The 21,321-nt window shown below is 49.3% G+C and overlaps 44 non-coding genes across 44 annotated transcripts; all 44 read left to right on the forward strand.

Moving 5' to 3' along the window:
• The first annotated feature begins 206 nt into the window (after positions 1-206).
• LOC140265696 (U5 spliceosomal RNA) lies at positions 207-320 on the forward strand. Its single transcript, XR_011906396.1, has one exon. It is a non-coding gene; the product is annotated as a U5 spliceosomal RNA (small nuclear RNA).
• A 267-nt stretch (positions 321-587) lies between these two features.
• Positions 588-778, forward strand: LOC140320207 (U2 spliceosomal RNA). The gene has a single exon (XR_011918077.1). It is a non-coding gene; the product is annotated as a U2 spliceosomal RNA (small nuclear RNA).
• Positions 779-1,164: 386 nt separating this feature from the next.
• Positions 1,165-1,278, forward strand: LOC140265874 (U5 spliceosomal RNA). Its single transcript, XR_011906560.1, has one exon. It is a non-coding gene; the product is annotated as a U5 spliceosomal RNA (small nuclear RNA).
• A 274-nt stretch (positions 1,279-1,552) lies between these two features.
• On the forward strand, positions 1,553-1,743 carry LOC140266258 (U2 spliceosomal RNA). The gene has a single exon (XR_011906903.1). It is a non-coding gene; the product is annotated as a U2 spliceosomal RNA (small nuclear RNA).
• Positions 1,744-2,152: 409 nt separating this feature from the next.
• Positions 2,153-2,266, forward strand: LOC140320739 (U5 spliceosomal RNA). The gene has a single exon (XR_011918525.1). It is a non-coding gene; the product is annotated as a U5 spliceosomal RNA (small nuclear RNA).
• A 249-nt stretch (positions 2,267-2,515) lies between these two features.
• LOC140266182 (U2 spliceosomal RNA) lies at positions 2,516-2,706 on the forward strand. The gene has a single exon (XR_011906833.1). It is a non-coding gene; the product is annotated as a U2 spliceosomal RNA (small nuclear RNA).
• A 410-nt stretch (positions 2,707-3,116) lies between these two features.
• On the forward strand, positions 3,117-3,230 carry LOC140266018 (U5 spliceosomal RNA). Its single transcript, XR_011906691.1, has one exon. It is a non-coding gene; the product is annotated as a U5 spliceosomal RNA (small nuclear RNA).
• A 267-nt stretch (positions 3,231-3,497) lies between these two features.
• Positions 3,498-3,688, forward strand: LOC140266230 (U2 spliceosomal RNA). Its single transcript, XR_011906877.1, has one exon. It is a non-coding gene; the product is annotated as a U2 spliceosomal RNA (small nuclear RNA).
• A 386-nt stretch (positions 3,689-4,074) lies between these two features.
• On the forward strand, positions 4,075-4,188 carry LOC140265876 (U5 spliceosomal RNA). Its single transcript, XR_011906561.1, has one exon. It is a non-coding gene; the product is annotated as a U5 spliceosomal RNA (small nuclear RNA).
• Positions 4,189-4,462: 274 nt separating this feature from the next.
• LOC140320432 (U2 spliceosomal RNA) lies at positions 4,463-4,653 on the forward strand. The gene has a single exon (XR_011918282.1). It is a non-coding gene; the product is annotated as a U2 spliceosomal RNA (small nuclear RNA).
• A 409-nt stretch (positions 4,654-5,062) lies between these two features.
• On the forward strand, positions 5,063-5,176 carry LOC140265712 (U5 spliceosomal RNA). The gene has a single exon (XR_011906411.1). It is a non-coding gene; the product is annotated as a U5 spliceosomal RNA (small nuclear RNA).
• Positions 5,177-5,440: 264 nt separating this feature from the next.
• LOC140266197 (U2 spliceosomal RNA) lies at positions 5,441-5,631 on the forward strand. Its single transcript, XR_011906847.1, has one exon. It is a non-coding gene; the product is annotated as a U2 spliceosomal RNA (small nuclear RNA).
• Positions 5,632-6,030: 399 nt separating this feature from the next.
• Positions 6,031-6,144, forward strand: LOC140320902 (U5 spliceosomal RNA). The gene has a single exon (XR_011918673.1). It is a non-coding gene; the product is annotated as a U5 spliceosomal RNA (small nuclear RNA).
• A 267-nt stretch (positions 6,145-6,411) lies between these two features.
• LOC140266522 (U2 spliceosomal RNA) lies at positions 6,412-6,602 on the forward strand. The gene has a single exon (XR_011907145.1). It is a non-coding gene; the product is annotated as a U2 spliceosomal RNA (small nuclear RNA).
• A 409-nt stretch (positions 6,603-7,011) lies between these two features.
• On the forward strand, positions 7,012-7,125 carry LOC140320903 (U5 spliceosomal RNA). Its single transcript, XR_011918674.1, has one exon. It is a non-coding gene; the product is annotated as a U5 spliceosomal RNA (small nuclear RNA).
• A 275-nt stretch (positions 7,126-7,400) lies between these two features.
• Positions 7,401-7,591, forward strand: LOC140320137 (U2 spliceosomal RNA). The gene has a single exon (XR_011918012.1). It is a non-coding gene; the product is annotated as a U2 spliceosomal RNA (small nuclear RNA).
• Positions 7,592-7,967: 376 nt separating this feature from the next.
• LOC140320734 (U5 spliceosomal RNA) lies at positions 7,968-8,081 on the forward strand. The gene has a single exon (XR_011918520.1). It is a non-coding gene; the product is annotated as a U5 spliceosomal RNA (small nuclear RNA).
• A 274-nt stretch (positions 8,082-8,355) lies between these two features.
• Positions 8,356-8,546, forward strand: LOC140266478 (U2 spliceosomal RNA). The gene has a single exon (XR_011907105.1). It is a non-coding gene; the product is annotated as a U2 spliceosomal RNA (small nuclear RNA).
• A 409-nt stretch (positions 8,547-8,955) lies between these two features.
• Positions 8,956-9,069, forward strand: LOC140265602 (U5 spliceosomal RNA). The gene has a single exon (XR_011906311.1). It is a non-coding gene; the product is annotated as a U5 spliceosomal RNA (small nuclear RNA).
• A 249-nt stretch (positions 9,070-9,318) lies between these two features.
• Positions 9,319-9,509, forward strand: LOC140266333 (U2 spliceosomal RNA). The gene has a single exon (XR_011906972.1). It is a non-coding gene; the product is annotated as a U2 spliceosomal RNA (small nuclear RNA).
• A 397-nt stretch (positions 9,510-9,906) lies between these two features.
• Positions 9,907-10,020, forward strand: LOC140320756 (U5 spliceosomal RNA). The gene has a single exon (XR_011918540.1). It is a non-coding gene; the product is annotated as a U5 spliceosomal RNA (small nuclear RNA).
• Positions 10,021-10,295: 275 nt separating this feature from the next.
• LOC140320486 (U2 spliceosomal RNA) lies at positions 10,296-10,486 on the forward strand. Its single transcript, XR_011918332.1, has one exon. It is a non-coding gene; the product is annotated as a U2 spliceosomal RNA (small nuclear RNA).
• A 409-nt stretch (positions 10,487-10,895) lies between these two features.
• Positions 10,896-11,009, forward strand: LOC140321045 (U5 spliceosomal RNA). Its single transcript, XR_011918805.1, has one exon. It is a non-coding gene; the product is annotated as a U5 spliceosomal RNA (small nuclear RNA).
• Positions 11,010-11,276: 267 nt separating this feature from the next.
• Positions 11,277-11,467, forward strand: LOC140266523 (U2 spliceosomal RNA). The gene has a single exon (XR_011907146.1). It is a non-coding gene; the product is annotated as a U2 spliceosomal RNA (small nuclear RNA).
• Positions 11,468-11,876: 409 nt separating this feature from the next.
• LOC140320791 (U5 spliceosomal RNA) lies at positions 11,877-11,990 on the forward strand. Its single transcript, XR_011918571.1, has one exon. It is a non-coding gene; the product is annotated as a U5 spliceosomal RNA (small nuclear RNA).
• A 249-nt stretch (positions 11,991-12,239) lies between these two features.
• LOC140266226 (U2 spliceosomal RNA) lies at positions 12,240-12,430 on the forward strand. Its single transcript, XR_011906874.1, has one exon. It is a non-coding gene; the product is annotated as a U2 spliceosomal RNA (small nuclear RNA).
• A 410-nt stretch (positions 12,431-12,840) lies between these two features.
• On the forward strand, positions 12,841-12,954 carry LOC140266020 (U5 spliceosomal RNA). Its single transcript, XR_011906692.1, has one exon. It is a non-coding gene; the product is annotated as a U5 spliceosomal RNA (small nuclear RNA).
• A 267-nt stretch (positions 12,955-13,221) lies between these two features.
• Positions 13,222-13,412, forward strand: LOC140266335 (U2 spliceosomal RNA). Its single transcript, XR_011906974.1, has one exon. It is a non-coding gene; the product is annotated as a U2 spliceosomal RNA (small nuclear RNA).
• A 386-nt stretch (positions 13,413-13,798) lies between these two features.
• LOC140265877 (U5 spliceosomal RNA) lies at positions 13,799-13,912 on the forward strand. Its single transcript, XR_011906562.1, has one exon. It is a non-coding gene; the product is annotated as a U5 spliceosomal RNA (small nuclear RNA).
• A 274-nt stretch (positions 13,913-14,186) lies between these two features.
• Positions 14,187-14,377, forward strand: LOC140320435 (U2 spliceosomal RNA). The gene has a single exon (XR_011918284.1). It is a non-coding gene; the product is annotated as a U2 spliceosomal RNA (small nuclear RNA).
• Positions 14,378-14,786: 409 nt separating this feature from the next.
• LOC140265713 (U5 spliceosomal RNA) lies at positions 14,787-14,900 on the forward strand. The gene has a single exon (XR_011906412.1). It is a non-coding gene; the product is annotated as a U5 spliceosomal RNA (small nuclear RNA).
• Positions 14,901-15,164: 264 nt separating this feature from the next.
• Positions 15,165-15,355, forward strand: LOC140266198 (U2 spliceosomal RNA). The gene has a single exon (XR_011906848.1). It is a non-coding gene; the product is annotated as a U2 spliceosomal RNA (small nuclear RNA).
• A 399-nt stretch (positions 15,356-15,754) lies between these two features.
• LOC140320904 (U5 spliceosomal RNA) lies at positions 15,755-15,868 on the forward strand. Its single transcript, XR_011918675.1, has one exon. It is a non-coding gene; the product is annotated as a U5 spliceosomal RNA (small nuclear RNA).
• Positions 15,869-16,134: 266 nt separating this feature from the next.
• On the forward strand, positions 16,135-16,325 carry LOC140320174 (U2 spliceosomal RNA). The gene has a single exon (XR_011918046.1). It is a non-coding gene; the product is annotated as a U2 spliceosomal RNA (small nuclear RNA).
• Positions 16,326-16,734: 409 nt separating this feature from the next.
• Positions 16,735-16,848, forward strand: LOC140320720 (U5 spliceosomal RNA). Its single transcript, XR_011918508.1, has one exon. It is a non-coding gene; the product is annotated as a U5 spliceosomal RNA (small nuclear RNA).
• Positions 16,849-17,097: 249 nt separating this feature from the next.
• Positions 17,098-17,288, forward strand: LOC140320428 (U2 spliceosomal RNA). Its single transcript, XR_011918278.1, has one exon. It is a non-coding gene; the product is annotated as a U2 spliceosomal RNA (small nuclear RNA).
• Positions 17,289-17,697: 409 nt separating this feature from the next.
• On the forward strand, positions 17,698-17,811 carry LOC140265662 (U5 spliceosomal RNA). The gene has a single exon (XR_011906366.1). It is a non-coding gene; the product is annotated as a U5 spliceosomal RNA (small nuclear RNA).
• A 249-nt stretch (positions 17,812-18,060) lies between these two features.
• On the forward strand, positions 18,061-18,251 carry LOC140320513 (U2 spliceosomal RNA). Its single transcript, XR_011918353.1, has one exon. It is a non-coding gene; the product is annotated as a U2 spliceosomal RNA (small nuclear RNA).
• Positions 18,252-18,658: 407 nt separating this feature from the next.
• On the forward strand, positions 18,659-18,772 carry LOC140265747 (U5 spliceosomal RNA). The gene has a single exon (XR_011906443.1). It is a non-coding gene; the product is annotated as a U5 spliceosomal RNA (small nuclear RNA).
• Positions 18,773-19,039: 267 nt separating this feature from the next.
• Positions 19,040-19,230, forward strand: LOC140320326 (U2 spliceosomal RNA). The gene has a single exon (XR_011918185.1). It is a non-coding gene; the product is annotated as a U2 spliceosomal RNA (small nuclear RNA).
• A 409-nt stretch (positions 19,231-19,639) lies between these two features.
• Positions 19,640-19,753, forward strand: LOC140320905 (U5 spliceosomal RNA). Its single transcript, XR_011918676.1, has one exon. It is a non-coding gene; the product is annotated as a U5 spliceosomal RNA (small nuclear RNA).
• A 249-nt stretch (positions 19,754-20,002) lies between these two features.
• LOC140320138 (U2 spliceosomal RNA) lies at positions 20,003-20,193 on the forward strand. Its single transcript, XR_011918013.1, has one exon. It is a non-coding gene; the product is annotated as a U2 spliceosomal RNA (small nuclear RNA).
• A 376-nt stretch (positions 20,194-20,569) lies between these two features.
• LOC140265648 (U5 spliceosomal RNA) lies at positions 20,570-20,683 on the forward strand. The gene has a single exon (XR_011906353.1). It is a non-coding gene; the product is annotated as a U5 spliceosomal RNA (small nuclear RNA).
• A 274-nt stretch (positions 20,684-20,957) lies between these two features.
• On the forward strand, positions 20,958-21,148 carry LOC140266336 (U2 spliceosomal RNA). Its single transcript, XR_011906975.1, has one exon. It is a non-coding gene; the product is annotated as a U2 spliceosomal RNA (small nuclear RNA).
• Positions 21,149-21,321: the final 173 nt, after the last annotated feature.

The following is a 21,321-nucleotide window of genomic DNA, read 5'->3' on the forward strand; positions in this document are numbered from 1 at the left end:
ATACGGTGTTTCCCGTGGTGTTTGTGGCTGCCTTGTCTTTTGCACTGAGTAAAAAAAAAGGCAGCCATCGAATAGGGCCCGATTGTTCCTACTTGGTCAGCCGAGGAGCAAGGGGGAGCAAGCGTCTCAACCAAGCAAAGCTCACCATGGGGAAGGTGGCTATGCCAACTTTTCCTGTTGCGCTGCTCCCGCAGTGACGGATAGTCGTACTCTGGTTTCTCTTCATAACGTACAAGTCTTTCGCCTTTTACTAAAGACTTCCGTGGAGAGCAGTACTAATGAGTTGTTTCTATTTTTGGCAGGCTTTACCTTTGCGGGTGAAGCCCTTTCTGTCTGTGCAAAAGAAATCTTGTTCCTGTGCAGAGTGACTTCCCTGAGTAGAGTCGCCTTACTTGTTGTGACTGTGCCGATGTTGCTTGAATGGTGCTCGCGGGAGTGCAAAGTTATACCATTTAAAAGGGTGCTCAGTGCAGCGGGTGGGCGGAGGTGCAAAGTGACTCTCTGGCCACCTATGGCCATAAAAAGAACACCGCGACAAGTACGCATTGTGCCAGGAAGGGCACTCGGACGTGAACCAGTGGACAGTTATCGCTTCTCGGCCTTTTGGCTAAGATCAAGTGTAGTATCTGTTCTTATCAGTTTAATATCTGATATGTCCTCTATACGAGGACTACATATTAAATGGATTTTTAGGAACAGGAGTTGAAAAAGGAGCTTCCTCCGTTCACTCCAAGCATCGACCCGGTACTGCAGTGCCGCTGGGAACGGTGCACTCTTCTCTGCTCTTATGAAAAAGCAAACAGTGGTGCAGGATGGAAGTTTCTTTTAGTCTGCTGAGAAAAGGGAGTGAATGCGAGGCAGACTTTAACATGGCTCTGGGAGCGAGCCGGGTGCCGGCTAACCGGGAGAATTGCTTGAAAGAAACGCGACACCGAATGAGCGCTCAGAACAAAGCCTCAATACGGTGTTTCCCGTGGTGTTTGTGGCTGCCTTGTCTTTTGCACAGAGTAAAAGACAAGGCAGCCATCGAATAGGGCCCGATTGTTCCTACTTGGTCAGCTGAGGAGCAAGGGGGAGCAAGCGTCTCAACCAAGCAAAGCTCACCATGGGGAAGGTGGCTATGCCAACTGGCCTGGTGCCCTGCTCCCGCAGTGACGGATAATCGTACTCTGGTTTCTCTTCATAACGTACAAGTCTTTCGCCTTTTACTAAAGACTTCCGTGGAAGAAAGCACTAATGAGTTGTTTCTATTTTTGGCAGGCTTTACCTTTGCAGGTGAAGCCCTTTCTGTCTGTGCAAAAGAAATCTTTTCCTGTGCAGAGTGACTTCCCTGAGTAGAGTCGCCTTACTTGTTGTGACTGTGCCGATGTTGCTTGAATGGTGCTCGCGGGAGTGCAAAGTTATACCATTTAAAAGGGCTGAAGAGTGCTCAGTGCAGCGGGTGGGCGGAGGTGCAAAGTGACTCTCTGGCCACCTATGGCCATAAAAAGAACACCGCGACAAGTGCGCATTGTGCCAGGAAGGGCCCTCGGACGTGAACCAGTGGACAGTTATCGCTTCTCGGCCTTTTGGCTAAGATCAAGTGTAGTATCTGTTCTTATCAGTTTAATATCTGATATGTCCTCTATACGAGGACTACATATTAAATGGATTTTTAGGAACAGGAGTTGAAAAAGGAGCTTGCTCCGTTCACTCCAAGCATCGACCTGGTACTGCAGTGCCGCTGGGAACGGTGCACTCTTCTCTGCTCTTGTGAAAAAGCAAACAGTGGTGCAGGATGGAAGTTTCAGCGAGCCCAATATGAAATTTTCTTTTAGTCTGCTGAGAAAAGGGAGTGAATGCGAGGCAGACTTTAACACGGCTCTGGGAGCGAGCCGAGTGCGGGCTAACTGGGAGAATTGCTTGAAAGAAACGCGACACTGAATGAGCGTTCAGAACAAAGCCTCAATACGGTGTTTGCCGTGGTGTTTGTGGCTGCCTTGTGTTTTGCACAGAGTAAAAGACAAGGCAGCCATCGAATAGGGCCCGATTGTTCCTACTTGGTCAGCCGAGGAGCAAGGGGGAGCAAGCGTCTCAACCAAGCAAAGCTCACCATGGGGAAGATGGCTATGCCAACTGGCCTGGTGCCCTGCTCCCGCAGTGACGGATAATCTTACTCTGGTTTCTCTTCATAACGTACAAGTCTTTCGCCTTTTACTAAAGACTTCCGTGGAGAGCAGCACTAATGAGTTGTTTCTATTTTTGGCAGGCTTTACCTTTGCGGGTGAAGACCTTTCTGTCTGTGCAAAAGAAATCTTGTTCCTGTGCAGAGTGACTTCCCTGAGTAGAGTCGCCTTACTTGTTGTGACTGTGCCGATGTTGCTTGAATGGTGCTCGCGGGAGTGCAAAGTTATACCATTTAAAAGGGCTGAAGAGTGCTCAGTGACTCTCTGGCCACCTATGGCCATAAAAAGAACACCGCGACAAGTGCGCATTGTGCCAGGAAGGGCCCTCGGACGTGAACCAGTGGACAGTTATCGCTTCTCGGCCTTTTGGCTAAGATCAAGTGTAGTATCTGTTCTTATCAGTTTAATATCTGATATGTCCTCTATACGAGGACTACATATTAAATGTATTTTTAGGAACAGGAGTTGAAAAAGGAGCTTGCTCCGTTCACTCCAAGCATCGACCCGGTACTGCAGTGCCGCTGGGAACGGTGCACTCTTCTCTGCTCTTGTGAAAAAGCAAACAGTGGTGCAGGATCGAAGTTTCAGGGAGCCCAATATGAAATTTTCTTTTAGTCTGCTGAGAAAAGGGAGTGAATGCGAGGCAGACTTTAACACGGCTCTGGGAGCGAGCCGAGTGCGGGCTAACTGGGAGAATTGCTTGAAAGAAACGCGACACCGAATGAGCGCTCAGAACAAAGCCTCAATACGGTGTTTCCCGTGGTGTTTGTGGCTGCCTTGTCTTTTGCACAGAGTAAAAAAAAAGGCAGCCATCGAATAGGGCCCGATTGTTCCTACTTGGTCAGCCGAGGAGCAAGGGGGAGCAAGCGTCTCAACCAAGCAAAGCTCACCATGGGGAAGGTGGCTATGCCAACTTTTCCTGGTGCCCTGCTCCCGCAGTGACGGATAGTCGTACTCTGGTTTCTCTTCATAACGTACAAGTCTTTCGCCTTTTAGTAAAGACTTCCGTGGAGAGCAGTACTAATGAGTTGTTTCTATTTTTGGCAGGCTTTACCTTTGCGGGTGAAGCCCTTTCTGTCTGTGCAAAAGAAATCTTGTTCCTGTGCAGAGTGACTTCCCTGAGTAGAGTCGCCTTACTTGTTGTGACTGTGCCGATGTTGCTTGAATGGTGCTCGCGGGAGTGCAAAGTTATACCATTTAAAAGGGTGCTCAGTGCAGCGGGTGGGTGGAGGTGCAAAGTGACTCTCTGGCCACCTATGGCCATAAAAAGAACACCGCGACAAGTACGCATTGTGCCAGGAAGGGCACTCGGACGTGAACCAGTGGACAGTTATCGCTTCTCGGCCTTTTGGCTAAGATCAAGTGTAGTATCTGTTCTTATCAGTTTAATATCTGATATGTCCTCTATACGAGGACTACATATTAAATGGATTTTTAGGAACAGGAGTTAAAAAAGGAGCTTGCTCCGTTCACTCCAAGCATCGACCCGGTACTGCAGTGCCGCTGGGAACGGTGCGCTCTTCTCTGCTCTTATGAAAAAGCTAACAGTGGTGCAGGATGGAAGTTTCTTTTAGTCTGCTGAGAAAAGGGAGGGAATGCGAGGCAGACTTTAACACGGCTCTAGGAGCGAGCCGAGTGCGGGCTAACCGGGAGAATTGCTTGAAAGAAACGCGACACCGAATGAGCGCTCAGAACAAAGCCTCAATACGATGTTTCCCGTGGTGTTTGTGGCTGCCTTGTCTTTTGCACAGAGTAAAAGACAAGGCAGCCATCGAATAGGGCCCGATTGTTCCTACTTGGGCAGCCGAGGAGCAAGGGGGAGCAAGCGTCTCAACCAAGCAAAGCTCACCATGGGGAAGGTGGCTATGCCAACTGGCCTGGTGCCCTGCTCCCGCAGTGACGGATAATCGTACTCTGGTTTCTCTTCATAACGTACAAGTCTTTCGCCTTTTACTAAAGACTTCCGTGGAAGAAAGCACTAATGAGTTGTTTCTATTTTTGGCAGGCTTTACCTTTGCAGGTGAAGCCCTTTCTGTCTGTGCAAAAGAAATCTTTTCCTGTGCAGAGTGACTTCCCTGAGTAGAGTCGCCTTACTTGTTGTGACTGTGCCGATGTTGCTTGAATGGTGCTCGCGGGAGTGCAAAGTTATACCATTTAAAAGGGCTGAAGAGTGCTCAGTGCAGCGGGTGGGCGGAGGTGCAAAGTGACTCTCTGGCCACCTATGGCCATAAAAAGAACACCGCGACAAATGCGCATTGTGCCAGGAAGGGCCCTCGGACGTGAACCAGTGGACATTTATCGCTTCTCGGCCTTTTGGCTAAGATCAAGTGTAGTATCTGTTCTTATCAGTTTAATATCTGATATAGTCTCTATACGAGGACTACATATTAAATGGATTTTTAGGAACAGGAGTTGAAAAAGGAGCTTGCTCCGTTCACTCCAAGCATCGACCTGGTACTGCAGTGCCGCTGGGAACGGTGCGCTCTTCTCTGCTCTTGTGGAAAAGCAAACAGTGGTGCAGGATGGAAGTTTCAGGGAGCCCAATATGAAATTTTCTTTTAGTCTGCTGAGAAAAGGGAGTGAATGCGAGGCAGACTTTAACACGGCTCTGGGAGCGAGCCGAGTGCGGGCTAACTGGGAGAATTGCTTGAAAGAAACGCGACACCGAATGAGCGCTCAGAACAAAGCCTCAATACGGTGTTTGCCGTGGTGTTTGTGGCTGCCTTGTGTTTTGCACAGAGTAAAAGACAAGGCAGCCATCGAATAGGGCCCGATTGTTCCTACTTGGTCAGCCGAGGAGCAAGGGGGAGCAAGCGTCTCAACCAAGCAAAGCTCACCATGGGGAAGATGGCTATGCCAACTGGCCTGGTGCCCTGCTCCCGCAGTGACGGATAATCTTACTCTGGTTTCTCTTCATAACGTACAAGTCTTTCGCCTTTTACTAAAGACTTCCGTGGAGAGCAGCACTAATGAGTTGTTTCTACTTTTGGCAGGCTTTACCTTTGCGGGTGAAGCCCTTTCTGTCTGTGCAAAAGAAATCTTGTTCCTGTGCAGAGTGACTTCCCTGAGTAGAGTCGCCTTACTTGTTGTGACTGTGCCAATGGTGCTCGCGGGAGTGCAAAGTTATACCACTTAAAAGGGCTGAGGAGTGCTCAGTGCAGCGGGTGGGCGGAGGTGCAAAGTGACTCTCTGGCCACCTATGGCCATAAAAAGAACACCGCGACAAGTGCGCATTGTGCCAGGAAGGGCCCTCGGACGTGAACCAGTGGACAGTTATCGCTTCTCGGCCTTTTGGCTAAGATCAAGTGTAGTATCTGTTCTTATCAGTTTAATATCTGATATGTCCTCTATACGAGGACTACATATTAAATGGATTTTTAGGAACAGGAGTTGAAAAAGGAGCTTGCTCCGTTCACTCCAAGCATCGACCCGGTACTGCAGTGCCGCTGGGAACGGTGCACTCTTCTCTGCTCTTGTGAAAAAGCAAACAGTGGTGAAGGATGGAAGTTTCAGGGAGCCCAAGATGAAATTTTCTTTTAGTCTGCTGAGAAAAGGGAGTGAATGCGAGGCAGATTTTAACACGGCTCTGGGAGCGAGCCGAGTGCGGGCTAACCGGGAGAATTGCTTGAAAGAAACGCGACACCGAATGAGCGCTCAGAACAAAGCCTCAATACGGTGTTTCCCGTGGTGTTTGTGGCTGCCTTGTCTTTTGCACAGAGTAAAAGACAAGGCAGCCATCGAATAGGGCCCAATTGTTCCTACTTGGTCAGCCGAGGAGCAAGCGTCTCAACCAAGCAAAGCTCACCATGGGGAAGGTGGCTATGCCAACTGGCCTGGTGCCCTGCTCCCGCAGTGACGGATAATCGTACTCTGGTTTCTCTTCATAACGTACAAGTCTTTCGCCTTTTACTAAAGACTTCCGTGGAGAGCAGCACTAATGAGTTGTTTCTATTTTTGGCAGGCTTTACCTTTGCGGGTGAAGCCCTTTCTGTTTGTGCAAAAGAAATCTTGTTCCTGTGCAGAGTGACTTCCCTGAGTAGAGTCGCCTTACTTGTTGTGACTGTGCCGATGTTGCTTGAATGGTGCTCGCGGGAGTGCAAAGTTATGCCATTTAAAAGGGCTGAAGAGTGCTCAGTGCAGCGGAGGTGCAAAGTGACTCTCTGGCCACCTATGGCCATAAAAAGAACACCGCGACAAGTGCGCATTGTGCCAGGAAGGGCCCTCGGACGTGAACCAGTGGACAGTTATCGCTTCTCGGCCTTTTGGCTAAGATCAAGTGTAGTATCTGTTCTTATCAGTTTAATATCTGATATGTCCTCTATACGAGGACTACATATTAAATGGATTTTTAGGAACAGGAGTTGAAAAAGGAGCTTGCTCCGTTCACTCCAAGCATCGACCCGGTACCGCAGTGCCGCTGGGAACGGTGCGCTCTTCTCTGCTCTTGTGAAAAAGCAAACAGTGGTGCAGGATGGAAGTTTCAGGGAGCCCAAGATGAAATTTTCTTTTAGTCTGCTGAGAAAAGGGAGTGAATGCGAGGCAGACTTTAACACGGCTCTGGGAAAGAGCCGATTGCGGGCTAACCGGGAGAATTGCTTGAAAGAAACGTGACACTGAATGAGCGCTCAGAACAAAGCCTCAATACGGTGTTTCCCGTGGTGTTTGTGGCTGCCTTGTCTTTTGCACAGAGTAAAAGACAAGGCAGCCATCGAATAGGGCCCGATTGTTCCTAATTGGTCAGCCGAGGAGCAAGGGGGAGCAAGCGTCTCAACCAAGCAAAGCTCACCATGGGGAAGGTGGCTATGCCAACTGGCCTGGTGCCCTGCTCCCGCAGTGACGGATAATCGTACTCTGGTTTCTCTTCATAACGTACAAGTCTTTCGCCTTTTACTAAAGACTTCCGTGGAGAGCAGCACTAATGAGTTGTTTCTATTTTTGGCAGGCTTTACCTTTGCGGGTGAAGCCCTTTCTGTCTGTGCAAGAGAAATCTTGTTCCTGTGCAGAGTGACTTCCCTGAGTAGATTCGACTAACTTGTTGTGACTGTGCCGATGTTGCTTGAATGGTGCTCGCGGGAGTGCAAAGTTATACCATTTAAAAGGGCTGAAGAGTGCTCAGTGCAGCGGGTGGGCGGAGGTGCTCAGTGACTCTCTGGCCACCTATGGCCATAAAAAGAACACCGCGACAAGTGCGCATTGTGCCAGGAAGGGCCCTCGGACGTGAACCAGTGGACAGTTATCGCTTCTCGGCCTTTTGGCTAAGATCAAGTGTAGTATCTGTTCTTATCAGTTTAATATCTGATATGTCCTCTATACGAGGACTACATATTAAATGGATTTTTAGGAACAGGAGTTGAAAAAGGAGCTTGCTCCGTTCACTCCAAGCATCGACCCGGTACTGCAGTGCCGTTGGGAACGGTGCGCTCTTCTCTGCTCTTGTGAAAAAGCAAACAGTGGTGCAGGATGGAAGTTTCTTTTAGTCTGCTGAGAAAAGGGAGTGAATGCGAGGCAGACTTTAACATGGCTCTGGGAGCGAGCCGAGTGCGGGCTAACCGGGAGAATTGCTTGAAAGAAACGCGACACCGAATGAGCGCTCAGAACAAAGCCTCAATACGGTGTTTCCCGTGGTGTTTGTGGCTGCCTTGTCTTTTGCACAGAGTAAAAGACAAGGCAGCCATCGAATAGGGCCCGATTGTTCCTACTTGGTCAGCCGAGGAGCAAGCGTCTCAACCAAGCAAAGCTCACCATGGGGAAGGTGGCTATGCCAACTGGCCTGGTGCCCTGCTCCCGCAGTGACGGATAATCGTACTCTGGTTTCTCTTCATAACGTACAAGTCTTTCGCCTTTTACTAAAGACTTCCGTGGAGAGCAGCACTAATGAGTTGTTTCTATTTTTGGCAGGCTTTACCTTTGCGGTTGAAGCCCTTTCTGTCTGTGCAAAAGAAATCTCTTCCTGTGCAGAGTGACTTCCCTGAGTAGAGTCGCCTTACTTGTTGTGACTGTGCCGATGTTGCTTGAATGGTGCTCGCGGGAGTGCAAAGTTATACCATTTAAAAGGGCTGAAGAGTGCTCAGTGCAGCGGGTGGGCGGAGGTGCAAAGTGACTCTCTGGCCACCTATGGCCATAAAAAGAACACCGCGACAAGTGCGCATTGTGCCAGGAAGGGCCCTCGGACGTGAACCAGTTGACAGTTATCGCTTCTCGGCCTTTTGGCTAAGATCAAGTGTAGTATCTGTTCTTATCAGTTTAATATCTGATATGTCCTCTATACGAGGACTACATATTAAATGGATTTTTAGGAACAGGAGTTGAAAAAGGAGCTTGCTCCGTTCACTCCAAGCATCGACCCGGTACTGCAGTGCCGCTGGGAATGGTGCGCTCTTCTCTGCCCTTGTGAAAAAGCAAACAGTGGTGCAGGATGGAAGTTTCAGGGAGCCCAAGATGAAATTTTCTTTTAGTCTGCTGAGAAAAGGGAGTGAATGCGAGGCAGACTTTAACACGGCTCTGGGAGCGAGCCGAATGCGGGCTAACCGGGAGAATTGCTTGAAAGAAACGCGACACCGAATGAGCGCTCAGAACAAAGCCTCAATACGGTGTTTCCCGTGGTGTTTGTGGCTGCCTTGTCTTTTGCACAGAGTAAAAGACAAGGCAGACATCGAATAGGGCCCGATTTTTCCTACTTGGTCAGCCGAGTAGCAAGGGGGAGCAAGCGTCTCAACCAAGCAAAGCTCACCATGGGGAAGGTGGCTATGCCAACTGGCCTGGTGCCCTGCTCCCGCAGTGACGGTTAATCGTACTCTGGTTTCTCTTCATAGCGTACAAGTCTTTCGCCTTTTACTAAAGACTTCCGTGGAGAGCAGCACTAATGAGTTGTTTCTATTTTTGGCAGGCTTTACCTTTGCGGGTGAAGCCCTTTCTGTCTGTGCAAAAGAAATCTTGTTCCTGTGCAGAGTGACTTCCCTGAGTAGAGTCGCCTTACTTGTTGTGACTCTGCCGATGTTGCTTGAATGGTGCTCGCGGGAGTGCAAAGTTATACCATTTAAAAGGGCTGAAGAGTGCTCAGTGACTCTCTGGCCACCTATGGCCATAAAAAGAACACCGCGACAAGTGCGCATTGTGCCAGGAAGGGCCCTCGGACGTGAACCAGTGGACAGTTATCGCTTCTCGGCCTTTTGGCTAAGATCAAGTGTAGTATCTGTTCTTATCAGTTTAATATCTGATATGTCCTCTATACGAGGACTACATATTAAATGGATTTTTAGGAACAGGAGTTGAAAAAGGAGCTTGCTCCGTTCACTCCAAGCATCGACCCGGTACTGCAGTGCCGCTGGGAACGGTGCGCTCTTCTCTGCTCTTGTGAAAAAGCAAACAGTGGTGCAGGATGGAAGTTTCAGGGAGCCCAAGATGAAATTTTCTTTTAGTCTGCTGAGAAAAGGGAGTGAATGCGAGGCAGACTAACACGGCTCTGGGAGCGAGCCGAGTGCGGGCTAACCGGGAGAATTGCTTGAAAGAAACGCGACACCGAATGAGCGCTCAGAACAAAGACTCAATACGGTGTTTCCCGTGGTGTTTGTGGCTGCCTTGTCTTTTGCACAGAGTAAAAGACAAGGCAGCCATCGAATAGGGCCCGATTGTTCCTACTTGGTCAGCCGAGGAGCAAGCGTCTCAACCAAGCAAAGCTCACCATGGGGAAGGTGGCTATGCCAACTGGCCTGGTGCCCTGCTCCCGCAGTGACGGATAATCGTACTCTGGTTTCTCTTCATAACGTACAAGTCTTTTGCCTTTTACTAAAGACTTCCGTGGAGAGCAGCACTCATGAGTTTTTTCTATTTTTGGCAGGCTTTACCTTTGCGGGTGAAGCCCTTTCTGTCTGTGCAAAAGAAATCTTGTTCCTGTGCAGAGTGACTTCCCTGAGTAGAGTCGCCTTACTTGTTGTGACTGTGCCGATGTTGCTTGAATGGTGCTCGCGGGAGTGCAAAGTTATACTATTTAAAAGTGCTGAAGAGTGCTCAGTGCAGCGGGTGGGCGGAGGTGCAAAGTGACTCTCTGGCCACCTATGGCCATAAAAAGAACACCGCGACAAGTGCGCATTGTGCCAGGAAGGGCCCTCGGACGTGAACCAGTGGACAGTTATCGTTTCTCGGCCTTTTGGCTAAGATCAAGTGTAGTATCTGTTCTTATCAGTTTAATATCTGATATGTCCTCTATACGAGGACTACATATTAAATGGATTTTTAGGAACAGGAGTTGAAAAAGGAGCTTTCTCCGTTCACTCCAAGCATCGACCTGGTACTGCAGTGCCCCTGGGAACAGTGCGCTCTTCTCTGCTCTTGTGAAAAAGCAAACAGTGGTGCAGGATGGAAGTTTCAGAGAGCCCACGATGAAATTTTCTTTTAGTCTGCTGAGAAAAGGGAGTGAATGCGAGGCAGACTTTAACACGGCTCTGGGAGCGAGCCGAGTGCGGGCTAACCGGGAGAATTGCTTGAAAGAAACGCGACACCGAATGAGCGCTCAGAACAAAGCCTCAATACGGTGTTTCCCGTGGTGTTTGTGGCTGCCTTGTCTTTTGCACAGAGTAAAAGACAAGGCAGCCATCGAATAGGGCCCGATTGTTCCTACTTGGTCAGCTGAGGAGCAAGGGGGAGCAAGCGTCTCAACCAAGCAAAGCTCACCATGGGGAAGGTGGCTATGCCAACTGGCCTGGTGCCCTGCTCCCGCAGTGACGGATAATCGTACTCTGGTTTCTCTTCATAACGTACAAGTCTTTCGCCTTTTACTAAAGACTTCCGTGGAGAGCAGCACTCATGAGTTGTTTCTATTTTTGGCAGGCTTTACCTTTGCGGGTGAAGCCCTTTCTGTCTGTGCAAAAGAAATCTTGTTCCTGTGCAGAGTGACTTCCCTGAGTAGAGTCGCCTTACTTGTTGTGACTGTGCCGATGTTGCTTGAATGGTGCTCGCGGGAGTGCAAAGTTATGCTATTTAAAAGGGCTGAAGAGTGCTCAGTGCAGCGGAGGTGCAAAGTGACTCTCTGGCCACCTATGGCCATAAAAAGAACACCGCGACAAGTGCGCATTGTGCCAGGAAGGGCCCTCGGACGTGAACCAGTGGACAGTTATCGCTTCTCGGCCTTTTGGCTAAGATCAAGTGTAGTATCTGTTCTTATCAGTTTAATATCTGATATGTCCTCTATACGAGGACTACATATTAAATGGATTTTTAGGAACAGGAGTTGAAAAAGGAGCTTGCTCCGTTCACTCCAAGCATCGACCCGGTACCGCAGTGCCGCTGGGAACGGTGCGCTCTTCTCTGCTCTTGTGAAAAAGCAAACAGTGGTGCAGGATGGAAGTTTCAGGGAGCCCAAGATGAAATTTTCTTTTAGTCTGCTGAGAAAAGGGAGTGAATGCGAGGCAGACTTTAACACGGCTCTGGGAAAGAGCCGATTGCGGGCTAACCGGGAGAATTGCTTGAAAGAAACGTGACACTGAATGAGCGCTCAGAACAAAGCCTCAATACGGTGTTTCCCGTGGTGTTTGTGGCTGCCTTGTCTTTTGCACAGAGTAAAAGACAAGGCAGCCATCGAATAGGGCCCGATTGTTCCTACTTGGTCAGCCGAGGAGCAAGGGGGAGCAAGCGTCTCAACCAAGCAAAGCTCACCATGGGGAAGGTGGCTATGCCAACTGGCCTGGTGCCCTGCTCCCGCAGTGACGGATAATCGTACTCTGGTTTCTCTTCATAACGTACAAGTCTTTCGCCTTTTACTAAAGACTTCCGTGGAGAGCAGCACTAATGAGTTGTTTCTATTTTTGGCAGGCTTTACCTTTGCGGGTGATGCCCTTTCTGTCTGTGCAAGAGAAATCTTTTTCCTGTGCAGAGTGACTTCCCTGAGTAGATTCGCCTAACTTGTTGTGACTGTGCCGATGTTGCTTGAATGGTGCTCGCGGGAGTGCAAAGTTATACCATTTAAAAGGGCTGAAGAGTGCTCAGTGACTCTCTGGCCACCTATGGCCATAAAAAGAACATCGCGACAAGTGCGCATTGTGCCAGGAAGGGCCCTCGGACGTGAACCAGTGGACAGTTATCGCTTCTCTGCCTTTTGGCTAAGATCAAGTGTAGTATCTGTTCTTATCAGTTTAATATCTGATATGTCCTCTATACGAGGACTACATATTAAATGTATTTTTAGGAACAGGAGTTGAAAAAGGAGCTTGCTCCGTTCACTCCAAGCATCGACCCGGTACTGCAGTGCCGCTGGGAACGGTGCACTCTTCTCTGCTCTTGTGAAAAAGCAAACAGTGGTGCAGGATCGAAGTTTCAGGGAGCCCAATATGAAATTTTCTTTTAGTCTGCTGAGAAAAGGGAGTGAATGCGAGGCAGACTTTAACACGGCTCTGGGAGCGAGCAGAGTGCGGGCTAACTGGGAGAATTGCTTGAAAGAAACGCGACACCGAATGAGCGCTCAGAACAAAGCCTCAATACGGTGTTTCCCGTGGTGTTTGTGGCTGCCTTGTCTTTTGCACAGAGTAAAAAAAAAGGCAGCCATCGAATAGGGCCCGATTGTTCCTACTTGGTCAGCCGAGGAGCAAGGGGGAGCAAGCGTCTCAACCAAGCAAAGCTCACCATGGGGAAGGTGGCTATGCCAACTTTTCCTGGTGCCCTGCTCCCGCAGTGACGGATAGTCGTACTCTGGTTTCTCTTCATAACGTACAAGTCTTTCGCCTTTTAGTAAAGACTTCCGTGGAGAGCAGTACTAATGAGTTGTTTCTATTTTTGGCAGGCTTTACCTTTGCGGGTGAAGCCCTTTCTGTCTGTGCAAAAGAAATCTTGTTCCTGTGCAGAGTGACTTCCCTGAGTAGAGTCGCCTTACTTGTTGTGACTGTGCCGATGTTGCTTGAATGGTGCTCGCGGGAGTGCAAAGTTATACCATTTAAAAGGGTGCTCAGTGCAGCGGGTGGGTGGAGGTGCAAAGTGACTCTCTGGCCACCTATGGCCATAAAAAGAACACCGCGACAAGTACGCATTGTGCCAGGAAGGGCACTCGGACGTGAACCAGTGGACAGTTATCGCTTCTCGGCCTTTTGGCTAAGATCAAGTGTAGTATCTGTTCTTATCAGTTTAATATCTGATATGTCCTCTATACGAGGACTACATATTAAATGGATTTTTAGGAACAGGAGTTGAAAAAGGAGCTTGCTCCGTTCACTCCAAGCATCGACCCGGTACTGCAGTGCCGCTGGGAACGGTGCGCTCTTCTCTGCTCTTATGAAAAAGCTAACAGTGGTGCAGGATGGAAGTTTCTTTTAGTCTGCTGAGAAAAGGGAGGGAATGCGAGGCAGACTTTAACACGGCTCTAGGAGCGAGCCGAGTGCGGGCTAACCGGGAGAATTGCTTGAAAGAAACGCGACACCGAATGAGCGCTCAGAACAAAGCCTCAATACGATGTTTCCCGTGGTGTTTGTGGCTGCCTTGTCTTTTGCACAGAGTAAAAGACAAGGCAGCCATCGAATAGGGCCCGATTGTTCCTACTTGGGCAGCCGAGGAGCAAGGGGGAGCAAGCGTCTCAACCAAGCAAAGCTCACCATGGGGAAGGTGGCTATGCCAACTGGCCTGGTGCCCTGCTCCCGCAGTGACGGATAATCGTACTCTGGTTTCTCTTCATAACGTACAAGTCTTTCGCCTTTTACTAAAGACTTCCGTGGAAGAAAGCACTAATGAGTTGTTTCTATTTTTGGCAGGCTTTACCTTTGCAGGTGAAGCCCTTTCTGTCTGTGCAAAAGAAATCTTTTCCTGTGCAGAGTGACTTCCCTGAGTAGAGTCGCCTTACTTGTTGTGACTGTGCCGATGTTGCTTGAATGGTGCTCGCGGGAGTGCAAAGTTATACCATTTAAAAGGGCTGAAGAGTGCTCAGTGCAGCGGGTGGGCGGAGGTGCAAAGTGACTCTCTGGCCACCTATGGCCATAAAAAGAACACCGCGACAAATGCGCATTGTGCCAGGAAGGGCCCTCGGACGTGAACCAGTGGACATTTATCGCTTCTCGGCCTTTTGGCTAAGATCAAGTGTAGTATCTGTTCTTATCAGTTTAATATCTGATATAGTCTCTATACGAGGACTACATATTAAATGGATTTTTAGGAACAGGAGTTGAAAAAGGAGCTTGCTCCGTTCACTCCAAGCATCGACCTGGTACTGCAGTGCCGCTGGGAACGGTGCGCTCTTCTCTGCTCTTGTGGAAAAGCAAACAGTGGTGCAGGATGGAAGTTTCAGGGAGCCCAATATGAAATTTTCTTTTAGTCTGCTGAGAAAAGGGAGTGAATGCGAGGCAGACTTTAACACGGCTCTGGGAGCGAGCCGAGTGCGGGCTAACTGGGAGAATTGCTTGAAAGAAACGCGACACCGAATGAGCGCTCAGAACAAAGCCTCAATACGGTGTTTCCCGTGGTGTTTGTGGCTGCCTTGTCTTTTGCACAGAGTAAAAGACAAGGCAGCCATCGAATAGGGCCCGATTGTTCCTACTTGGTCAGCCGAGGAGCAAGGGGGAGCAAGCGTCTCAACCAAGCAAAGCTCACCATGGGGAAGATGGCTATGCCAACTGGCCTGGTGCCCTGCTCCCGCAGTGACGGATAATCTTACTCTGGTTTCTCTTCATAACGTACAAGTCTTTCGCCTTTTACTAAAGACTTCCGTGGAGAGCAGCACTAATGAGTTGTTTCTACTTTTGGCAGGCTTTACCTTTGCGGGTGAAGCCCTTTCTGTCTGTGCAAAAGAAATCTTGTTCCTGTGCAGAGTGACTTCCCTGAGTAGAGTCGCCTTACTTGTTGTGACTGTGCCAATGGTGCTCGCGGGAGTGCAAAGTTATACCATTTAAAAGGGCTGAGGAGTGCTCAGTGCAGCGGGTGGGCGGAGGTGCAAAGTGACTCTCTGGCCACCTATGGCCATAAAAAGAACACCGCGACAAGTGCGCATTGTGCCAGGAAGGGCCCTCGGACGTGAACCAGTGGACAGTTATCGCTTCTCGGCCTTTTGGCTAAGATCAAGTGTAGTATCTGTTCTTATCAGTTTAATATCTGATATGTCCTCTATACGAGGACTACATATTAAATGGATTTTTAGGAACAGGAGTTGAAAAAGGAGCTTGCTCCGTTCACTCCAAGCATCGACCCGGTACTGCAGTGCCGCTGGGAACGGTGCACTCTTCTCTGCTCTTGTGAAAAAGCAAACAGTGGTGAAGGATGGAAGTTTCAGGGAGCCCAAGATGAAATTTTCTTTTAGTCTGCTGAGAAAAGGGAGTGAATGCGAGGCAGATTTTAACACGGCTCTGGGAGCGAGCCGAGTGCGGGCTAACCGGGAGAATTGCTTGAAAGAAACGCGACACCGAATGAGCGCTCAGAACAAAGCCTCAATACGGTGTTTCCCGTGGTGTTTGTGGCTGCCTTGTCTTTTGCACAGAGTAAAAGACAAGGCAGCCATCGAATAGGGCCCAATTGTTCCTACTTGGTCAGCCGAGGAGCAAGCGTCTCAACCAAGCAAAGCTCACCATGGGGAAGGTGGCTATGCCAACTGGCCTGGTGCCCTGCTCCCGCAGTGACGGATAATCGTACTCTGGTTTCTCTTCATAACGTACAAGTCTTTCGCCTTTTACTAAAGACTTCCGTGGAGAGCAGCACTAATGAGTTGTTTCTATTTTTGGCAGGCTTTACCTTTGCGGGTGAAGCCCTTTCTGTTTGTGCAAAAGAAATCTTGTTCCTGTGCAGAGTGACTTCCCTGAGTAGAGTCGCCTTACTTGTTGTGACTGTGCCGATGTTGCTTGAATGGTGCTCGCGGGAGTGCAAAGTTATGCCATTTAAAAGGGCTGAAGAGTGCTCAGTGCAGCGGAGGTGCAAAGTGACTCTCTGGCCACCTATGGCCATAAAAAGAACACCGCGACAAGTGCGCATTGTGCCAGAAGGGCCCTCGGACGTGAACCAGTGGACAGTTATCGCTTCTCGGCCTTTTGGCTGAGATCAAGTGTAGTATCTGTTCTTATCAGTTTAATATCTGATATGTCCTCTATACGAGGACTACATATTAAATGGATTTTTAGGAACAGGAGTTGAAAAAGGAGCTTGCTCCGTTCACTCCAAGCATTGACCCGGTACTGCAGTGCCGCTGGGAACGGTGCGCTCTTCTCTGCTCTTGTGAAAAAGCAAACAGTGGTGCAGGATGGAAGTTTCAGGGAGCCCAAGATGAAATTTTCTTTTAGTCTGCTGAGAAAAGAGAGTGAATGCGAGGGAGACTTTAACACGGCACTGGGAGCGAGCCGAGTGCGGGCTAACCGGGAGAATTACTTGAAAGAAACGCGACACCGAATGAGCGCTCAGAACAAAGCCTCAATACGGTGTTTCCCGTGGTGTTTGTGGCTGCCTTGTCTTTTGCACAGAGTAAAAGACAAGGCAGACATCAAAAAGGGCCCGATTGTTCCTACTTGGGCAGCCGAGGAGCAAGGGGGAGCAAGCGTCTCAACCAAGCAAAGCTCACCATGGGGAAGGTGGCTATGCCAACTGGCCTGGTGCCCTGCTCCCGCAGTGACGGATAATCGTACTCTGGTTTCTCTTCATAACGTACAAGTCTTTCGCCTTTTACTAAAGACTTCCGTGGAGAGCAGCACTAATGAGTTTTTTCTATTTTTGGCAGGCTTTACCTTTGCGGGTGAAGCCCTTTCTGTCTGTGCAAAAGAAATCTTGTTCCTGTGCAGAGTGATTTCCCTGAGTAGAGTCGCCTTACTTGTTGTGACTGTGCCGATGTTGCTTGAATGGTGCTCGCGGGAGTGCAAAGTTATACCATTTAAAAGGGCTGAAGAGTGCTCAGTGACTCTCTGGCCACCTATGGCCATAAAAAGAATACCGCGACAAGTGCGCATTGTGCCAGGAAGGGCCCTCGGACGTGAACCAGTGGACAGTTATCGCTTCTCGGCCTTTTGGCTAAGATCAAGTGTAGTATCTGTTCTTATCAGTTTAATATCTGATATGTCCTCCATACGAGGACTACATATTAAATGGATTTTTAGGAACAAGATTTGAAAAAGGAGCTTGCTCCGTTCACTCCAAGCATCGACCCGGTACTGCAGTGCCGCTGGGAACGGTGCGCTCTTCTCTGCTCTTGTGAAAAAGCAAACAGTGGTGCAGGATGGAAGTTTCACGGAGCCCAAGATGAAATTTTCTTTTAGTCTGCTGAGAAAAGGGAGTGAATGTGAGGCAGACTTTAACACGGCTCTGGGAGCGAGCCGAGTGCGGGCTAACCGGGAGAATTGCTAGAAAGAAACGCGACACCGAATGAGCGCTCAGAACAAAGCCTCAATACGGTGTTTCCCGTGGTGTTTGTGGCTGCCTTGTCTTTTGCACAAAGTAAAAGACAAGGCAGCCATCGAATAGGGCCCGATTGTTCCTACTTGGTCAGCCGAGGAGCAAGGGGGAGCAAGCGTCTCAACCAAGCAAAGCTCACCATGGGGAAGGTGGCTATGCCAACTGGCCTGGTGCCCTGCTCCCGCAGTGACGGATAATCGTACTCTGGTTTCTCTTCATAACGTACAAGTCTTTCGCCTTTTACTAAAGACTTCCGTGGAGAGCAGCACTAATGAGTTGTTTCTATCTTTGGCAGGCTTTACCTTTGCGGGTGAAGCCCTTTCTGCATGTGCAAAAGAAATCTTGTTCCTGTGCAGAGTGACTTCCCTGAGTAGAGTCGCCTTACTTGTTGTGACTGTGCCGATCTTGCTTGAATGGTGCTCGCGGGAGTGCAAAGTTATACCATTTAAAAGGGCTGAAGAGTGCTCAGTGACTCTCTGGCCACCTATGGCCAAAGAAAGAACACCGCAACAAGTGCGCATTGTGCCAGGAAGGGCCCTCGGACGTGAACCAGTGGACAGTTATCGCTTCTCGGCCTTTTGGCTAAGATCAAGTGTAGTATCTGTTCTTATCAGTTTAATATCTGATATGTCCTCTATACGAGGACTACATATTAAATGGATTTTTAGGAACAGGAGTTGAAAAAGGAGCTTTCTCCGTTCACCCCAAGCATCGACCTGGTACTGCAGTGCTGCTGGGAACGGTATGCTCTTCTCTGCTCTTGTGAAAAAGCAAACAGTGGTGCAGGATGGAAGTTTCAGGGAGCGTAAGATGAAATTTTCTTTTAGTCTGCTGAGAAAAGGGAGTGAATGCGAGGCACTTTAACACGGCTCTGGGAGCGAGCCGAGTGCGGGCTAACCGGGAGAATTGCTTGAAAGAAACGCGACACCGAATGAGCGCTCAGAACAAAGCCTCAATACGGTGTTTCCCGTGGTGTTTGTGGCTGCCTTGTCTTTTGCACAGAGTAAAAGACAAGGCAGCCATCGAATAGGGCCCGATTGTTCCTACTTGGTCAGCTGAGGAGCAAGGGGGAGCAAGCGTCTCAACCAAGCAAAGCTCACCATGGGGAAGGTGGCTATGCCAACTGGCCTGGTGCCCTGCTCCCGCAGTGACGGATAGTCGTACTCTGGTTTCTCTTCATAAAGTACAAGTCTTTCGCCTTTTACTAAAGACTTCCGTGGAGAGCAGCACTCATGAGTTGTTTCTATTTTTGGCAGGCTTTACCTTTGCGGGTGAAGCCCTTTCTGTCTGTGCAAAAGAAATCTTGTTCCTGTGCAGAGTGACTTCCCTGAGTAGAGTCGCCTTACTTGTTGTGACTGTGCCGATGTTGCTTGAATGGTGCTCGCGGGAGTGCAAAGTTATGCCATTTAAAAGGGCTGAAGAGTGCTCAGTGCAGCGGAGGTGCAAAGTGACTCTCTGGCCACCTATGGCCATAAAAAGAACACCGCGACAAGTGCGCATTGTGCCAGGAAGGGCCCTCGGACGTGAACCAGTGGACAGTTATCGCTTCTCGGCCTTTTGGCTAAGATCAAGTGTAGTATCTGTTCTTATCAGTTTAATATCTGATATGTCCTCTATACGAGAACTACATATTAAATGGATTTTTAGGAACAGGAGTTGAAAAAGGAGCTTGCTCCGTTCACTCCAAGCATCGACCCGGTACCGCAGTGCCGCTGGGAACGGTGCGCTCTTCTCTGCTCTTGTGAAAAAGCAAACAGTGGTGCAGGATGGAAGTTTCAGGGAGCCCAAGATGAAATTTTCTTTTAGTCTGCTGAGAAAAGGGAGTGAATGCGAGGCAGACTTTAACACGGCTCTGGGAAAGAGCCGATTGCGGGCTAACCGGGAGAATTGCTTGAAAGAAACGTGACACTGAATGAGCGCTCAGAACAAAGCCTCAATACGGTGTTTCCCGTGGTGTTTGTGGCTGCCTTGTCTTTTGCACAGAGTAAAAGACAAGGCAGCCATCGAATAGGGCCCGATTGTTCCTAATTGGTCAGCCGAGGAGCAAGGGGGAGCAAGCGTCTCAACCAAGCAAAGCTCACCATGGGGAAGGTGGCTATGCCAACTGGCCTGGTGCCCTGCTCCCGCAGTGACGGATAATCGTACTCTGGTTTCTCTTCATAACGTACAAGTCTTTCGCCTTTTACTAAAGACTTCCGTGGAGAGCAGCACTAATGAGTTGTTTCTATTTTTGGCAGGCTTTACCTTTGCGGGTGAAGCCCTTTCTGTCTGTGCAAGAGAAATCTTGTTCCTGTGCAGAGTGACTTCCCTGAGTAGATTCGACTAACTTGTTGTGACTGTGCCGATGTTGCTTGAATGGTGCTCGCGGGAGTGCAAAGTTATACCATTTAAAAGGGCTGAAGAGTGCTCAGTGACTCTCTGGCCACCTATGGCCATAAAAAGAACACCGCGACAAGTGCGCATTGTGCCAGGAAGGGCCCTCGGACGTGAACCAGTGGACAGTTATCGCTTCTCGGCCTTTTGGCTAAGATCAAGTGTAGTATCTGTTCTTATCAGTTTAATATCTGATATGTCCTCTATACGAGGACTACATATTAAATGGATTTTTAGGAACAGGAGTTGAAAAAGGAGCTTGCTCCGTTCACTCCAAGCATCGACCCGGTACTGCAGTGCCGTTGGGAACGGTGCGCTCTTCTCTGCTCTTGTGAAAAAGCAAACAGTGGTGCAGGATGGAAGTTTCTTTTAGTCTGCTGAGAAAAGGGAGTGAATGCGAGGCAGACTTTAACATGGCTCTGGGAGCGAGCCGAGTGCGGGCTAACCGGGAGAATTGCTTGAAAGAAACGCGACACCGAATGAGCGCTCAGAACAAAGCCTCAATACGGTGTTTCCCGTGGTGTTTGTGGCTGCCTTGTCTTTTGCACAGAGTAAAAGACAAGGCAGCCATCGAATAGGGCCCGATTGTTCCTACTTGGTCAGCCGAGGAGCAAGCGTCTCAACCAAGCAAAGCTCACCATGGGGAAGGTGGCTATGCCAACTGGCCTGGTGCCCTGCTCCCGCAGTGACGGATAATCGTATTCTGGTTTCTCTTCATAACGTACAAGTCTTTCGCCTTTTACTAAAGACTTCCGTGGAGAGCAGCACTAATGAGTTGTTTCTATTTTTGGCAGGCTTTACCTTTGCGGTTGAAGCCCTTTCTGTCTGTGCAAAAGAAATCTCTTCCTGTGCAGAGTGACTTCCCTGAGTAGAGTCGCCTTACTTGTTGTGACTGTGCCGATGTTGCTTGAATGGTGCTCGCGGGAGTGCAAAGTTATACCATTTAAAAGGGCTGAAGAGTGCTCAGTGCAGCGGGTGGGCGGAGGTGCAAAGTGACTCTCTGGCCACCTATGGCCATAAAAAGAACACCGCGACAAGTGCGCATTGTGCCAGGAAGGGCCCTCGGACGTGAACCAGTGGACAGTTATCGCTTCTCGGCCTTTTGGCTAAGATCAAGTGTAGTATCTGTTCTTATCAGTTTAATATCTGATATGTCCTCTATACGAGGACTACATATTAAATGGATTTTTAGGAACAGGAGTTGAAAAAGGAGCTTGCTCCGTTCACTCCAAGCATCGACCCGGTACTGCAGTGCCGCTGGGAACGGTGCGCTCTTCTCTGCCCTTGTGAAAAAGCAAACAGTGGTGCAGGATGGAAGTTTCAGGGAGCCCAAGATGAAATTTTCTTTTAGTCTGCTGAGAAAAGGGAGTGAATGCGAGGCAGACTTTAACACGGCTCTGGGAGCGAGCCGAATGCGGGCTAACCGGGAGAATTGCTTGAAAGAAACGCG

Source organism: Leuresthes tenuis, unplaced genomic scaffold (genome assembly GCF_036924035.1).
Source record: "Leuresthes tenuis unplaced genomic scaffold, fLeuTen1.0.hap1 SCAF_12, whole genome shotgun sequence".
Classification (NCBI taxonomy): Eukaryota; Metazoa; Chordata; class Actinopteri; order Atheriniformes; family Atherinopsidae; genus Leuresthes; species Leuresthes tenuis.